Genomic DNA, 16,251 nt, shown 5'->3' with positions numbered 1-16,251 from the left:
TGAGTTACTGTCCCATTGCTCTGCTCCCCATAGTAAATATAGATTTTGAAAGCCTTGTCCGTACATCCTTACTCCTTTGCCCACCTCCCACTCACTCTTCAACCCATCCAGTCTAGCTTATGCCCTCAAAGTTCCATTGGGGAAACTCTTGATGAGGTCCTCAAAAGCCCTTCTGTTTGCCAAATCCAGTAAACATTTCCATCCTCATCCTACTGGACTTCTCACCCACTGATATACATGATTAGTGGCTGCTTCTAACTCTCTTTTTGGAATCTGTGACACTGCACTCTTGGTTTTTCTGCCAATGCCTGGTAGCACCTTTTCAGTTTCCACTGTTAACACGTTTGGCTTATACCCAGCAACTAAGTGTAAGGAGTTCCTCTGATCTCGGTCCTCAAGTTCCTTTCTTAGGCAGTCTCATCCATTCCTATTGTTTTTGTCAGGTGGTTCACACATTTGTACTACCAGCTCAGATCTTTCATAGAGCATAGGAGACTTACATACCCAATAGGTATTTAATATCTCCACTTGGAAGGGCTACAGGCACCTTCTACCTAACGTGTTAAAACCAAAATCACTCTTTGATCCTCCTTGCCCTTCTCCTTGCAACATCTTTCTTCATTATTTCTCAATTCAGTTAATGGCAGTACCAACTGCCAGAAGCTCAAGCCAGGAACCTGAAAGTTATTCTTGATGGCCCCCTCTCCATCACCTACCTACCGTACCCACACCAGGGCTGGCGCCATCAGGTCTGCCTCCCACCTGTAGCTCAAAGCCAGGCTTCTCTGCCACCACCTAGTCCAAGCGGCCATACTCTCTCCTCTGAACTGTTGCAAATTACCTCCTAACAGGTCTCTTTTTGCTCTCTTGTCCATCCTCAATTAATTATTTTTCTTTTTAAGGTAATTTGGAACATTAATTAAAGTCCTTCAGTGGCTTTCTATTGTGGAAATTTCTATATGGCAATTAGGATAGAATCTGGAATCCTTACATAGGGCTGTTGTCTATCTCTCTAGGCTCCTTTCAAGCCTCTCTTTTCCCTCCTTTATTATAGTTCAGCCATGCTTTGCCTTCATTTCTAATCAAGCTCTTTCTAGCCTTAGGACCTTTGCATACACTATTTCCCTTGCATGGTATACTCTTTCCTTGTCTTGCCTTGCCTTTCATTTCTCCCCCTTACGTTTGTTGCCTGGGTAATTTCTACTCACCTGCAAGCCTCAATACTCCTTCCTCGGAGAGGCCTTTCTAAATCTTCTGATCTAAAGCAGATCTCTGGGGGCAGCTGGCTGGCTCAGTCAGTAGAGCATGTGACTCTTGATCTCAGGATTGTCAGTTTGAGCCACACTGGGTGTAGAGGTTACTGAAAAATAAAGTCTTAAAAAAATAAAGTAGATCTCTCATAATTTCTTCTCACAACCTTCCTTCATAATACTATAATTTGTAATCATACATTTACTAGTATATTTATTTGTTGATTATCTTTCCCCTCATGGACTGAAAGCTCCATGGGAGCAAAAATCACGTGTCTTTTGTGTACCACTGTATACACATCCTTACCAGTGTGCCCGAGACATAATAGGTCTTTAATAAATATTTGTTGAAAGATGAATAAATTAATATCCTCCTGATAGGCATATTACACTGTGAAAACAGACATCAGAGCCTGATACCAGTAAATATTTACATCATATAGCTTGTGTAGATCCAGACTCACCAACCTGTCTTTTGATAGTCCTTCTCATTTCTAATTCAAAAATCTTCAGGTCCCATGGGGGCACAATAAAGTCCAGCTGAGCTTTAACACCAAAATTCCTGATTCGGTGGCTCCCCTGTAGAGACATACGCCTCAGCCACACGAAGTGTCACCAAGTGTTTCTCAGAGTCCACCTCTCTTTTCCACTCAGCCCCTCTGTTCCTCTGGGAGGACGTCCTCCTCCTTGGGGGCTCTCCTCAGGAGGTTCCCTTATGGGAAAGCCTCAAGGGCTTAAAGCTCTGTCTCTTGTCTTTGTTCTGCTACTTGTATCTCCCAGGACTTCATTCCTTCCAAGTCATAGAACTGAACTTAAACTTGTTGGAACATAAAGGGGCTGGATTCATTCTGTGAGCCTGGAAGAGTCGGGGCTGAGCTATGGGGAGAGCTGGAAGCAGGAACCCCTAAGCTATCTGGCTCTGGCTCTCTGCCTCTGTCACAGCTCCTCTCCTGTCAGCTTCATTTTCTCTTTCTACAGACAAGTTCTCTCCATGTATTTGGGGACATAGCTGCAGCAGGTCTAGGGTTCTGTGCCCAAGCCCCACATCCCAGTGTGGGAGGGCTTTCCCCATTAGCTCTCTTCAGAAAAATCTGAGGGAAGGGTATTGGTTGACCAGCCACATGCCCTGCTTGAGTGACATCTCAGTCCTCTGTGGCCAGGGTTATGGAATCCTGGGTTTGGAGTGCTGGGGAATACTCTCTATAGAAGGAAAAGGAGGGATCCCTGGGTGGCGCAGCGGTTTGGCGCCTGCCTTTGGCCCAGGGCGCGATCCTGCGGACCCAGGATCGAATCCTACGTCGGGCTCCCGGTGCATGGAGCCTGCTTCTCCCTCTGCCTGTGTCTCTGCCTCTCTCTCTCTCTCTGTGTGTGACTATCATAAGTAAATAAAAATTAAAAAAAAAAAAAGAAGGAAAAGGAGGAACACTACTAGAAAAGGGGATAAAAGTGGATGAGGTGACATTAGAATGTCTACTACAGGGACACCTGGGTGGCTCAGTTGTTGAGCATCTGCCTTTGGCTCAGGTCGTGATCCTGGGGTCCTGGGATTGAGTCCTGCATTGGAGCTCCCTGGAGGGAGCCTTCTTCTGCCTGTGTCTCTGCCTCTCTGTGTGTGTCTCTCATGAATAAATTAAAAAAAAAAAAAAAAAGAATGTCTACTACACTATGTTTTATGTGCAGCAGTGAGCCTGACCTTTATGAGTTGAATTGAAAAAGAGATGTTGAGGTCTTCACCTCCCAGTACCTCAGAATGCAATCTTATTTGGGAATAAGGGCACTGTAGGTGTTATTCATTAAGATGGGGGTCACCGTGGAGTAGTATGAGCCATTCATCTAATATAACTTATCTTTTTAAAATTTTATTTTATTTATTCATGGGGGACACTGAGGGAGCCAGAGACATAGGCAGAGGGAGGACCAGGCTCCTCATGTGGAATCAGAATCTTAAATCCCAAGACCCCAGGATCACGACCTGAGCTAAAGGCAGATGCTCAACCGCTGAACCACCTAGGTGTCCCAGCTTTTTCCTATAAGAAAATATTATTCATGATACTTGTTAAACAATAGTAAGGCAGATTTTTAAGGGGTACTATTGCAATAGCTGTAGAGACCACTGCAATGGGATTTTTTTTTGGGGGGGGAGAGATAAACCTTGACCCCAAACACACAGTAAAGGAAATTGGGAATTTATAGCCAGGGAGCAGGGTGGGTGTCCGTAGATGGAAAATCAGTAAGAGGGAACATCAGAGGTAAGAGGGGATTTTTTTTGCCAAGCTAACCTAACGAGATCCTTGCCACAGGCAGGCCAGGGTGAGCAGACCTTACCTGGAGTTGGGGTTGGGGGTGGTGGAGGATGATGAACTCAATGATATATTAAGGGTAGGGAATTCTGGCTAAAATTGGGTGATGCATGGAAGGAGATGGAACTCAGAAAGTCTATGCCTAGTTGAGAAGAGAGTTCAGGCTTGACTAGTTGAGCCTGACTAGAGTGTGGGCAACAGGAAAATCCTTACCAGGGAGAACACCTTGTGAAGAAGGAGGCAGAGACTGATTAGAGTGACACATCTATAAGCCAAGGGATGCCAAGGATTGCCAGTTGTCACCAGCAGCGAGGAGAGAGGCAAGGAACAAGTTGTCCCCGCCCTGCTCTGGGAAGGAACCAACCCTGCTGATGCCTTGAGTTTGAACCTTTAGCCTCCAGAATAATGAAAGAAATATCTGGGGGGATCCCTAGGTGGCTCAGCGGTTTAGCGCCTGCCTTCAGCTCATGGCATGATCCTGGAGTCCCGGGATCAAGTCCCGCATCAGGTCCCCTGCATGGAGCCTGTTTCTCCCTGTGTCTCTGCCTCTCTCTGTGTGTCTCTCATGAATAAATAAATAAAATCTTAAAAAAAAAAGAAGAAGAAGAAATTTCTGTTATTTTAAGCCAACCAGTTGGGGGTACTCTGTTGCACCAGCCCCAGGAAAGTAGCACAGGGACCCTTATCCGAACTCTGCATGGCCTTTTGTCATAAAACCTCCCTAAACCTTTTGACCTGCTTCAGGCTATGGCTGACTCCCTGTGGGGTTTCAAAATCTAGTCCAGGACTTTGGAAGGAGAAAGCGATGCCACTGCACCTGCTCCGCTGTGCCCACTTCCCTGCTCTCTACCTGGCAAGCACAGTCCTCCACGGAACTTACCCAGTGTGGGCTTTGGCTCACACTGTGGGCCTCTCTTACTGGCGGGGGGGACAGTTCTTTGATTAGGCTGACTCAGTACCCTTGAAGTTGGGCAGTTCTGTTTTTCATGGGAAATGGATAATTTGGCATTCTATTTTTTTTTTTTTTTTTTTTTGGCATTCTATTTTTTTACATTCCCGTCTTTGAGCTTTGTTAGTGAGCTAGTATTTGAGTCCTGTTTGGGCTGCTGACTAATTTAAGATTCTGATTCTGCAAAGTTAAGACCCAAACTTCCTGGCCCCATTTGACAGAAGGCCAGGTGACACTGGTCCCCATGACATCGCATTGTTCCTTTCCATTGAAATGCCCTCATGGATAAAATGGGACTCGGGTTGTAGAACTCTTCCTTGCCCCTGGATGACGCCCCTCAGTTCTAATTGAGGATTAGAGCTAAATGGGGTTGTTTTTCTACTTTATCCTTGAAAGCGGCTCTGATTTTATTTTATCTCCAATTTATTTGTATCCTATGGAAAGCAATATACTCCCAACCGATCAACTCGACTATTACTTAGGGGTTGCTTCAAATCCCCAAGAATACTTGTCCTTGGGCATAATGTTTTTAGACCACTAAGTAGTTATGAGCGTCTGTGTGTGTGCATGGATGTTTGGCTTCAAATGAGTTGCTTTTACAACGTGATAACCTTGTGCCATATGTTGGGCAAATATCTTGGCCATAATTCACAGGCAACTGACACATTAATAGATCCTCTGCCGTTCTCATTGCGGAGACTTTGTGTTAGTGGCCTTTGTCTACCATGCATCTGACAGAGCGGCAGGATTAGCTCCCTGACGCTGGGAACACAGTTGACAAGGGATTTCGTGAAAACAAAGCCAAACAAATGAGGCAGCTTCCGTAGGCACCTGGCTGAAAAACTAAACCTGATTGAATCCTCTATTATGATGATGATAGGAAAGGAGGTAAAATATGCCTTTGCTAATGAGGCTCCTTAAAATCATTTACTATTTAAAACTTGCAAGTCCAGGAAAGCAGAAACTTAGCAAGACACCTTCAGCTGAACCTGGGCCCCCAGAGGTACTGTGCATACTTCCTGAGAGCACAGTCACTGGAAGTCTTTGCTTCAAAACCGGTGCAGCAAATGAACCCAACGCTCTCCCCTTGGCCTGCCCTGGCTTCCAAGTGGCCGCATGGGGATGGGCTCAACGGAAGAGAAATTAAATGTGCCCAGAAGGGAAAAGAATGAATTGAAGTAATAGTCTAAAAAGGACTTCAAAAATAGAGACAAAATAAGTCTAGATGCTACAAGAAAGAAGACAAAAAATAGCACCAAGGTTTACTAATAAACTGGGTGTAAATAAACACTGAACCATTGAATTTCACATTATCTATGGGTCTTTTATTTGCTACAAATTGACATTATCGGCCAGCATGAGGCCCCCAAATGCAAGGGTACAAAGGAAGAAACATTTTTCATTTTGTAAAAATGAACAGTTGCGTGATTACACAAGTGCCCTGTGAAAAGGTGAAAGTCTGCACAGTGTGATTTTAATAGAGTCACACCTGTCCAAATAGAAATTCCCATCAACCTGCCATTGTGCTCTCTTCCCAGAGAGAATGTCCACAAACAGAGACCCTCAACAAAAGACAACAATGTAGGTTCCAGAAGAACAGTGTTGCAATATACTGGGATTAAAATGTTACCAAGGAGCGGAAGGAGTCACTGAGGTGAGCTTTTACCCTTTGGTGAATTGTAGTTGGCCGGAGAATTAGCCATTCATCTTGGTAGATGTAAAACTGATGTTTGATTTCTGTGTGGGATTGGGGTGCACGCCCCAAACAGGAAGTGACCAAGGGTCATATAGAGTAGAATAAACAAAGCAAGAGAGGCAGTGTGTACGGAGAGATTACTCACTGAACCTGCTTCGGAGAACTGTTATTACTGCCACTTCCAAAACTATAGGATTTTCTGCAAGTTACCTAAATTTTATAGGCCTTGGTTTCCTCATCTGTAAAACTAGGACCATAATACCACTGTCATAGGACTGCTGCGGAAATTAAATAAGATATATGTAAACCTGAACATACGAGACACAGTCTGCACTTGAACATACAAACTTCATACCTGCTTTGCCACGGTCTAAGCTACAATTGTGAAGGTTAATGGTTAGGAGGGGCAATGGGGCGCCTAAGGAAGGTTCTGAGGGTGGCTAGAGTTGGAGACTGCTGTGTTAACCGATTAATAAATGGCTTTCTTCATATAACTATTATATCACTGCTGGGCCTCAACTGGCGCTTTTGGCAAACTTTTTCTGTCAAAGGTCAGAAAGTAAATATTTTAAGCTTTGTAGTTCATACCTTGTTGCAACTACTCATCACAGAAAAGCACAAAGGTATCCATGGGCAATGAGTACAAGCTTAATGAATGAGCTTGACTGTGTCTCAATAAAACTTTTTTTGGACACTTAGATTTGAATTTCATATAATTTTCAGATGTCATACAATATAATTCTTTCAAAAATTTTTAAAAATATTTCTATTTATTTATTTATTTATTTATTTATTTATGAGAGGTCACTTGTTGAGGGGGGAATGGAGGGGAAGAGGGAGGAAGGGGGAAAGAACCTCAAGCAGACTCTGAGGAGCTGAGTGCAGAACCCTACTTGGGCTCCATCCCATGACCCTGAGATCATGACTTGAGCCAAAAACCAAGAGTCTGACATTTACCAACTAAGCCACCCAGGTGTCCCTCCTTTCAAATTTTTTAGAACTATTTAAAAGTGTGAAAACATTTCTTAGCTCATGGGTCACACAAAAACAGGTGGCAGGGGAAGGCCGGTGTGAAACCAATAAAGGGGATTAAGAGTACACATACTGTGATGAGCACTGAGTAATGTATAGAATTGTTGAATCATGCTATTGTACACCTGAAATTAATATAACACTGAACGTTAATTATACTTCAATTAGGGATCCCTGGGTGGCTCAGCGGTTGAGCATCTGCCTTTGGCTCAGAGTGTGATCCTGAAATCTCCGGATCGAGTCCCACATCAGGCTCCCTACATGGAGCCTGCTTCTCCCTCTGCCTGTGTCTCTGCCCCCTCTGTGTGTGTGTGTGTGTGTGTCGTGAATAAATAAATATTTTTTAAAAAATCATACTTCAATTAAAAAAATAATTTAAAAAAAAAAAAAGGTCGCAGGGCTGGATTTGGCCTGGGGGCCAAATGGAAGTTTGCTGGCCTCTGTTCTGGACTCTAGATTTTTTTCTTTATATTCATTTTCTCCTTTAATTCACATATCAACCTGATGAGATAATGTCAGGAAGGGAACTCATTTTACAGAAAATGAAACTGACCTTGGATCCAGTCGTGTGACCTTGGGCGAGTTTTTTAAACGTTTCTCCACCTCAGGTTTCTCACCTATCATGCAGGCTCAGTACAAGATTAAGATAATTCAGACACAGAAAACACTTAGAATGGTGCTTCACACACAGTAGGCACCTCATAAATATTAACTGTTCTTTCCCTAAGCATTAAAAACTTTTGTATAACATAGTTTTAATGAGGGCATACCATTCCATATGGACTATCATGATTTATTTAACAAAGTTTCTAATAGAGGATATTTAATTCATCCTTTATTTTATTTCCTCAAAAGGAACTCGTAATTATTTTGTGGAAAATGTTAAAGTGGAAAAAAAAGAAAAAGAAAAATTGTCCATAACAGCATGCATGACCCAGAGATTATAACTGCTGGCATCATTATCATACATGCTTTTACCAGGTTTAATTTTATCTTTAAACAAAGCTGGGTTTTTACTGTACATACTGTTTTGTAACCTGAATTTTCACTTCATCACAATAATGAAGGGCTTCTCAACCTCTCAGATCCTGACCTCAGAAATCCTGGTCTCTGTGTTCCATTACCCTTGTTTACCTTGTGCTTCCCACCACTTCACAGCTATTGCCCTGAGGGAGACCATGCTGACCACCTGGTCTTGGCGTTATATTCTCACTGAAACACTACAGATTGGCAGCTGGCTATCACATCAGTCTTTTAGGAGTTTGGTTACCAGTAGCTCCCACCGTGAGTCTGAGCAATCACTCACAAAATAGCAAAACAGGGCCTGGGGATCTTCAAAACTGAGAACGTTGGACTTAATGACCTCAATAAATTATCACAGTCCTGTCTGAACAAGCAAACCCTGTCAGCCTCTTTCCTTAACGTCTTTATTTTTATTTTTATTTTTTAAGATTTTATTTATTTTTAAAAAAAGATTTTATTTATTTATTCATGAGAGAGAGAGAGAGAGAGGCAGAGACCCAAGCAGAGGAAGAAACAGGCTCCATGCAGGGAGCCTGACGTGGGACTTGATCCAGGGTCTCCAGGATCAGGCCCTGGGCTGAAGGCGGTGCTAAACCGCTGAGCCACCCAGGCTGCCCAACGTCTTTATTCTTCTTTCTTTCTTTTTCTTTCTTTCTTTCTTTCTTTCTTTCTTTCTTTCTTTCTTTCTTTCTTTCTTTCTTTCTTTCTTTCTTTCTTTCTTTCTTTCTTCTTTCTTTCTTTTTCTTTCTTCTTTCTTTCTTTCTTTCTTTCTTCTTTTCTTCTTTTTCTTCTTTTTCTTCTTCTTCCTTCCTTCCTTTCAATTTATTTAAGTAATCTCTACTCCCAATATGGAGCTCCAACTCATGACCCTGAGATCAAGAGTCACACACTCTTTGGACTGAGCCACCCAGGTGCCTCTGGGTGCCCCTATTTTTTTTTTTTAATTTTTATTTATTTATGATAGTCACAGAGAGAGAGAGAGAGAGAGAGAGAGGCAGAGACATAGGCAGAGGGAGAAGCAGGCTCCATGCACCGGGAGCCTGATGTGCGATTCGATCTCGGGTCTCCAGGATCGCGCCCTGGGCCAAAGGCAGGTGCTAAACCGCTGTGCCACCCAGGGATCCCTGGGCACCCCTATTTTTGCTTTCTTTAAGCCCCTTACCAAATTATTATACTTGATGAGTAGTATTTATCATTTAAAATAACAAACAGGGCAGCCCGGGTGGCTCAGTGGTTTAGTTCTGCCTTCAGCCCAGGGCATGATCCTGGAGACCCGGGATTGAGTCCCGCTTTGGGCTCCCTGCATGAAGCCTGCTTCTCCCTCTGCCTGTGTCTCTGCCTCTCTCTCTCTCTCTTACTCTCTCTCTCATGAATAAATAAATAAGATCTTAAAAAACAAAACAACAACAACAACAACAAAAAACAAGACACCTGGATGGCTCAGGGAATGATCCAGGGGTCCTGGGATCAAGCCCTGTGTTGTTGGGCTTCCTGCTCAGTGGGGAGTTTGCTTCTCCTTCTCCCTCTGTCTGCCACTCCCCCTGCATGTGCTCTCTCTCTGTCAAATAAATAAATAAAATATTTTAAAAAATAATTTTAAAAAATCAACAACTCTAAGTGGCTCTGGTGGAGGGCAAGTTCGGATATCTTTGCTAGAAGAAACAGGCTGAGGGGCGCCTGGACGGCTCAGTCGGTTAAGCCTTCAGCTTGGGTCGTGATCTCAGGGTCCTGGGATCCTGAGCCCCTCAGGCTTCCAGCTAAGTGGGGAGTTTACTTCTCCGTCTCTGTGCTTGCTCTCTCTCTCTCTCTCTCTCTGTCTCTCTCATCTTTCAAATAAATACATAAGATCTTTTTAAAAAAATATTTTATTTATTCATGAGGGGCAGAGACATAGGCAGAGGGAGAAGCAGGCTCCCTGTGGGGAGCCCAATGTGGGACTCAATACTGGGACCATGCCCTGAGCCTAAGGCAGACACTCAATCACTGAGCCATGCAGGTGTCCCAAGAAAATAAAATATTTAAAAAAAGAAAAAAGAAAGAAAAAGAAAGAAAGAAAGAAAGAAAAGAAACTGACTAAAAGTAAATGTCCCTTTGGAGTAGTATTTGAAGTGCTGACTTCAATTATAAAAAATGCTGAGTGGCAGACACTCAAACACTGAGCCACCCAGGTGCCCCTCAAACTACCTTTTTTTTTTTTTTTTAAGATTTTGTTTATTGGGGATTCCTGGGTGGCTCAGCAGTGTAGCAATTTGGGACTCGATCCCGGGACCCCAGGGTCATGCCCTGGGCCGAAGGGAGGCGCTCAACCTATGAGCCACTTAGGCGTCCCTCAAACTACCTTTTTATACTTCTTTTTCCTACTCATCTTATCAAGGAGATTATATGTAAACTTCAGAATTCAAATTTTGATTTGCTCTTGACTACCTTGGTTTACCAAATGATAGTAATTTTTCATTGTGAGAAAAAGTTGAAATGTTACAATAATGCATGTTCTGTGGGTATAGAAACTTCTATTATTGGGGCACCTGGCTGGCTCACTCTGTGGAGCATGTGACTCTTGATCTCAGGGTTATGAGTTTGAGCCCCATATTGAGTGTAGAGATTACTTAAAAATAAAATCTTGAAAAGAAAAAAAACTTCTAGGGACTCCTGGGTGGCTCAGCAGTTGGGCGCCTGCCTTTGGCTCAGGGCATTATCCTGGAGTCCCAGGATTGAGTCCCACATTGGGCTCCCCACAGGGAGCCTGCCTCTCTCTCTGCTTGTGTCTCTGCCTCTCTCTCTGTGTCTCTCATGAATAAATAAATAAATAAAATTAAAAAAAAACACACAAACTTCTACTGTTGACTTAAATATGTAAATATCTCAACACAATGTGGTTTTTAAAATTTTTTATTTATTTGAGAGAGGGAGAGCATGAGCAAGGGAGAGGAATAGAGTGAGAATTAAGACTCCCTGCTGAGCAGGGAGCCTGATGTGGGACACAATCCCAGGACCCTGGGATCATGACCTGAGCTGAAGGCAGATGCTTAGATGACACATAAGTATGCAAAGCTTCTTTCAGGTCTACAAAAAGTGACAAATAAATGCCCCATAAATGATAGTACAATTTAACTGTCAAAGTTTTATAATTTATTATGAGTGGTTGTTTTAATGTTTTCAATTAAAACTCAATAAGTCTAAAAAAAAAAAATGACTAAGCCACCCAGTGCCCCTCAACACAATGTGTTTGACTCCTTTTCTGATACCACATAAAGTCATGCAGTAGTGTGTAATCCATCATAAACTGGATTGATTTGAAAAGCTCACTGAGGGGATGCCTGGGTGGCTCAGCAGTTGAACATCTGCCTTCAGCTCAGGTCATGATCCCAGGGTTCCAGGATCAAGTCCCTCTGGGGAGCCTGCTTCTCCCTCTGCCCATGTCTCTGCCTCTTTCTCTGTGTCTCTCATGAATAAAGAAATAAAATATTAAAAAAAAAATGAAAAGAGCACTGAAATCCATTACTTGATATCCTAGCCACTGTGTCCCCTCTGGGCAGTGGAAAGAAAGTTGGATACATTTGATTTTTGGAGGCAAGTGCTTGTGGATCTGGAAATTGAATGGGATTGGTGGATCCTCAGAGTCTGTACACGTGCTAATACGGCAGCAAGTGTGCAGCGTGCCAGCCTCTGATTTGGTGTGCTCTCAGCGGCAGGGGCCCTTCCTCTCAACTGTGACAGGGTGAAGCCGAGGCACAGAGACTGGAACGCAAGCATGATAAACACCTTCCCACCTGGGAGGCTGTGGCAGGTTCAGGCACATCCATTCCCCGGGCATCTGAGCAGCTGGTTTCCACAGCATTATTCCAGAACAGCAGAAGTAAAAGAGTCAGATTAAAAACCAGTAAATCAGCAGTCCCCTAACATCACCCTCAACCTTCTCCTGCTCCATCTCTTGCCAAAAAAACAAAACTGATGGAGCACCTTTCTCAACTAGACATCAACAATCTTTTGCTTTCTGTGCTTCCAAGGAAAACTTACAAAGATTATTAAGGTCTTTTTAAAACACACAGGAACAATTATTGAATACTTACTACTACTACTACTAGTACTACATACTATGCATTGTCCTGTTTGTAGTTTATTTAATTTAATCTCAGAATGGGGGAAAAGGCTTATGAGCAGACCCGACCAGAGGACGAGGCCTAGGATGGCCAGGTAACACAACCAGGATCCAACCTGGTGAAAGGCAGATCTGCTGCCCCCCAACCCACGTCCGTCCCGTTATCACACGACTACAAGTCTAGAGCACAGCCGACGGGCATAACCTTCTTAGCAACAGCGCGCAGCTGAGCTGAAAGCAATCACAAAAGGAAGGCCAAGAGGAAGCCTGCCCCTGAGTGCTGGAGGAGGGCCGACAGGACAGAAGCACGCACCATAGGTGCAATGTTATTAGAAGCTTTTTTTTTTTTTTTTTAACCTAGACAGAGGCGTGTTCATAGCCAGGCATGCCTCTCAAACATTCATTCATCCTGCTTGGACACAATAGACATGTTGGCAGACTGGCCGAGGCGATGGGGGTGGTGGTGGAGGGAGGTAGGAAGTGTGTTGGGGTGGGGGTGGCGGGGAGACTGGGGAAGTTGCCGCCCTGGTAGTGTGGGGCCGTTGCAGGATGACAGAAGGGCCATCAGGAGGCCAAGGGCACTGCTCTCCGTCTGCCAAAGGGCAGGAGAGTGAACCTGAGTCTGAGGGCAGAGCTGCTGTCAGCCCTAAGTGGGGGGCCACCAAGCGATCTGGGATCTGAGGTGGCACCTCATTCAGATCTCAGGGTTAGGTCATAGTTAGTGAGTGGCCTGTGGGTTGAGACACCAGAAAATGAAAGCAGCAAGAAGTACTCGGCCACTTTTTCCTCCTTCTTTTTTTTTTTTTTTTGTCTCCGCAGGGGAGTCACAACCACGACCTCCTGGAACAGTTCAGTTGGCTGCAAATAAAGGTGGAGGAACCGGGCAGTTCAAAGGCAGAAGGCGGCTCTCCCTCCCACCTTTCATTCAGAAAACCCACAAAGTGTAGCCAGAGGGTGGGTGGAAGGAGCAGGCAGTGGCTCCACCCACTCTCCTCCTGACTAAAGGGCAATGCGCCCAAAGTGTGAGTGTGCATGCTTCTTTTTGCGGCGTGTGTGTGTGTGTGTGTGTGTGTGTGTGTGTGCGTGTGTCAGGGAGGTGAGGACAGCTGCCAGAGCCTCTGCCTCGGGTTGCAGCCGCACTTCGCGGAGATCACCGTGGACACTGCAGTTGGACAAAGGCATGGCCAAACCAGAGCAGGTATTCAGAGTCTTGAGAAGGCAAATGGTGACTTTCTTCCCTATCTTCCTCCTTTTCCTTATAGAGTCCATAACCTAGGGGTAGAGATACAGACACATCCTGGATTAATTAGTACTGGATTAATTAGTACTAAGGGCTAAGTACTGGGGGTGACAGGTGGAAAAATACCATGGGCTCTACCACTCAGAAGGGCACTGAATTTGGGGTGGAGGAGGGGCAGGGGTCCAGAGGTGGTATTTGTTATCTAGGTCTGTGTAACAAATTAACAAAACCTTAGCTGCTTAAAACAACAAACATTTATTATCTCACAGTTTCTTTGGGTCATGAATCCAGGCGTGGCTTAACCGGCTGCCTCAGGGCTGAAGGTCTTCCAGGAGGAGGCAGGAAACGCTGACCTGACTGCTGGGGCTGCCAACTCATCTGAAGGCTCAGCTGGGGGAGGATCCGATGCCAAGCTCACTGACATGGTTGCTGACAGGATTCAGTTCTTCACAGGCTTCTGGCTGGAGGCCTCCCTCTGTTCCTGGTCACACGGCCCTCATCGCAGGCCAGTTCAAAACATGGCTGCTTCTGCCACGTTCTGTTCTTCCAAATCCCAAGAGCATTAATGGTAGGAGGCAGGGTTCAGTGGGGGCCAGCTTAGAGGCTGCCTGTTGTAGTATCTGAGCCAAGATCTGCAAAGCGAACGGGAGTCAGCTAGGCAGGAGGGGAGGGAGAGAGTCGGGAGTGGCAGGTGGGGTGGCCTGCAGCTGGAATTCAGTGTGGCCGGGCGCAGAGTGGCCACGTGGGTGGAGATATGTGATGGAGAGGCCAGCAGGGCCCAGGAGCTGTAAAATTTAGAATTAGAAAGATTACATTGCTATGGGGAGAATGGACTAGAGGGAGTAAGAGAATGAAGGAGGCCATCAGGGGTTTGAAATAAGGTGATGCCTGGAGAGACAGAGTAGATGCTAGAGATATTAGAAGTTGGAGTCTGTTAGATTTGGGGACTGATTGTTTGCTGCCTGTCTTCCTCTTCTAGAATACAAGTTTTTGGAGGGCAGGGATTTTTGTAGTCTCTGGTAACCCCAGTGCCTAGAACAGTGGCTTTAAATGGATGAAAGGGATTACCTCCATGTTTCTGGCTAGACTGTCATAGTAGAGCCTTCCTCTGATATACAAAACAGAAGGAACAGGGGATCCTGGCTGGCTCAGTAGGAAGAGCATGCAACTCTTGGTCTTGGGGTCATGAGTTTGAGCCCCATGCTGGGTGTAGAGGTTGCTAAAAGTAAACAACAACAACAACAAAAAAAACCCCACAAAGAACAAAGATTGCTAGGAATGTAATGTTCGAGAAATACCGAGTCTGAGGTGCTTTGTGAAATACTGAAGAGTAAAGCTCGGTAGGCAGTCGAAATGTGGGCATCTGGAGATTGCCCAGAGAAACAGTGAGCATTGATGATCCGAGAATCACAGCACCCAATGCCACCTGTGGGAGTGGCCCTGGGGCCAGGACCTCAAGTTTCCAGGGCCCTAAACAGCATCAGGGCTTTGAAAGATAGGATAGGAAGAAAGCCCCAAACACCTGCCAATGGGAGAAAGCAGGAGTTTTGGGAAATGAGAGAGGGTGGTGACGGCAATGGCATCTTCCAGTGTCTGCAGAGAGTGTTGGGTAAGGAAGGACTGAAGAGTTCAGGAAGGTCAAGCCCTTGGACTTTGGGGTAGATGGAGAGGGAGGTGAAAATAACGGTTTCCAGATGTGCAAAGCCTTATTGAATGTTTTAGAAGTTAAAACTGCCATTTCCAAATTTCATTAAGACAAACAAAATAGATAAGCAGTTGGACATCAGTTCTCCAAAGCTAGTCTTTGCAGCAGCAACTCCAGAATCACCGAGGAGGCTTTTCAAAAATATCAGCTTCAGGGCATCTGGGTGGCTCAGTGGTTGAGCTTCTGCCTTCAGCTCAGGTCATGGTCCTAGGGTTTTGGGACTGAGTTCCGCATTGGGCTCCCCACATGGAGCCTGCATCTCCCTCTGCCTATGTCTCTGCCTCTCTCTCTTCAATTTTAAATAAAAAAAACCAACCAAACAAAAAAACCCCACAAAAAACAGCTTCAGGTATGTACCAGCCCTACACATTTAGTCTCCCTCTAAGAGGGAGGGAGTGAAAACTCATTTTTTTAAAGCTGCCAAGTGATTTTTGAAGTGTGACAAGGTTTGGAAATCATTCATTGAAACCTCTAAGAACTTCTGGTTTAGGGGATCCCGGGGTGGCTCAGTGGTTTAGCGCCTGCCTTCCACCCAGGGCTTGATCCTGGAGTTCCAGGATCAGGATCGAGTCCCACCTCAGGCTCCCTGCAAGGAGCTTGCTTCTCCCTCTGTGTCTCTGCCTCTCTTTCATTTTAATAGAAAATAAAGGGGGAGGGGCACCTGCGTGGCTCAGTTAAGCAACTGACTCTTTATTTTGGTCCAGGTCATGATCTCAGAGTCGTGAGTTCGAGCCCCACATCGGGCTCTGTACCGGGTGTGGAGCCTGCTTAAAATTCCTCTCTGTCCACCCCCTTACTTCTTAAAAAAAAAAAAGACTTTCATAGGAAATTTAAAGTAGTCAGGAAAAAAATCCCCCACAAAGTTAAAAAAAACAAAAAACAACCATAAAACACATCCTGTATGTTTATTATCAGGAAAATGCTGATGACTGTAATTAGAACTATAAATTTAGTTGA

General features: G+C 44.7%; 1 long non-coding RNA gene across 1 annotated transcript; it reads left to right on the top strand.

The window, feature by feature from the left end:
* Window positions 1-13,263: 13,263 nt before the first annotated feature.
* LOC140599894 (uncharacterized) lies at window positions 13,264-15,622 on the top strand. The gene is made up of 2 exons (XR_012002912.1): window positions 13,264-13,547; window positions 13,859-15,622. It is a non-coding gene; the product is annotated as an uncharacterized lncRNA (long non-coding RNA).
* Window positions 15,623-16,251: the final 629 nt, after the last annotated feature.

Source organism: Vulpes vulpes, chromosome 8 (assembly GCF_048418805.1).
Source record: "Vulpes vulpes isolate BD-2025 chromosome 8, VulVul3, whole genome shotgun sequence".
NCBI classification, from domain to species: Eukaryota; Metazoa; Chordata; class Mammalia; order Carnivora; family Canidae; genus Vulpes; species Vulpes vulpes.
The sequence above is the reverse complement of the archived record's forward strand: the minus strand, read 5'-3'. Positions and strand labels throughout refer to the sequence as shown.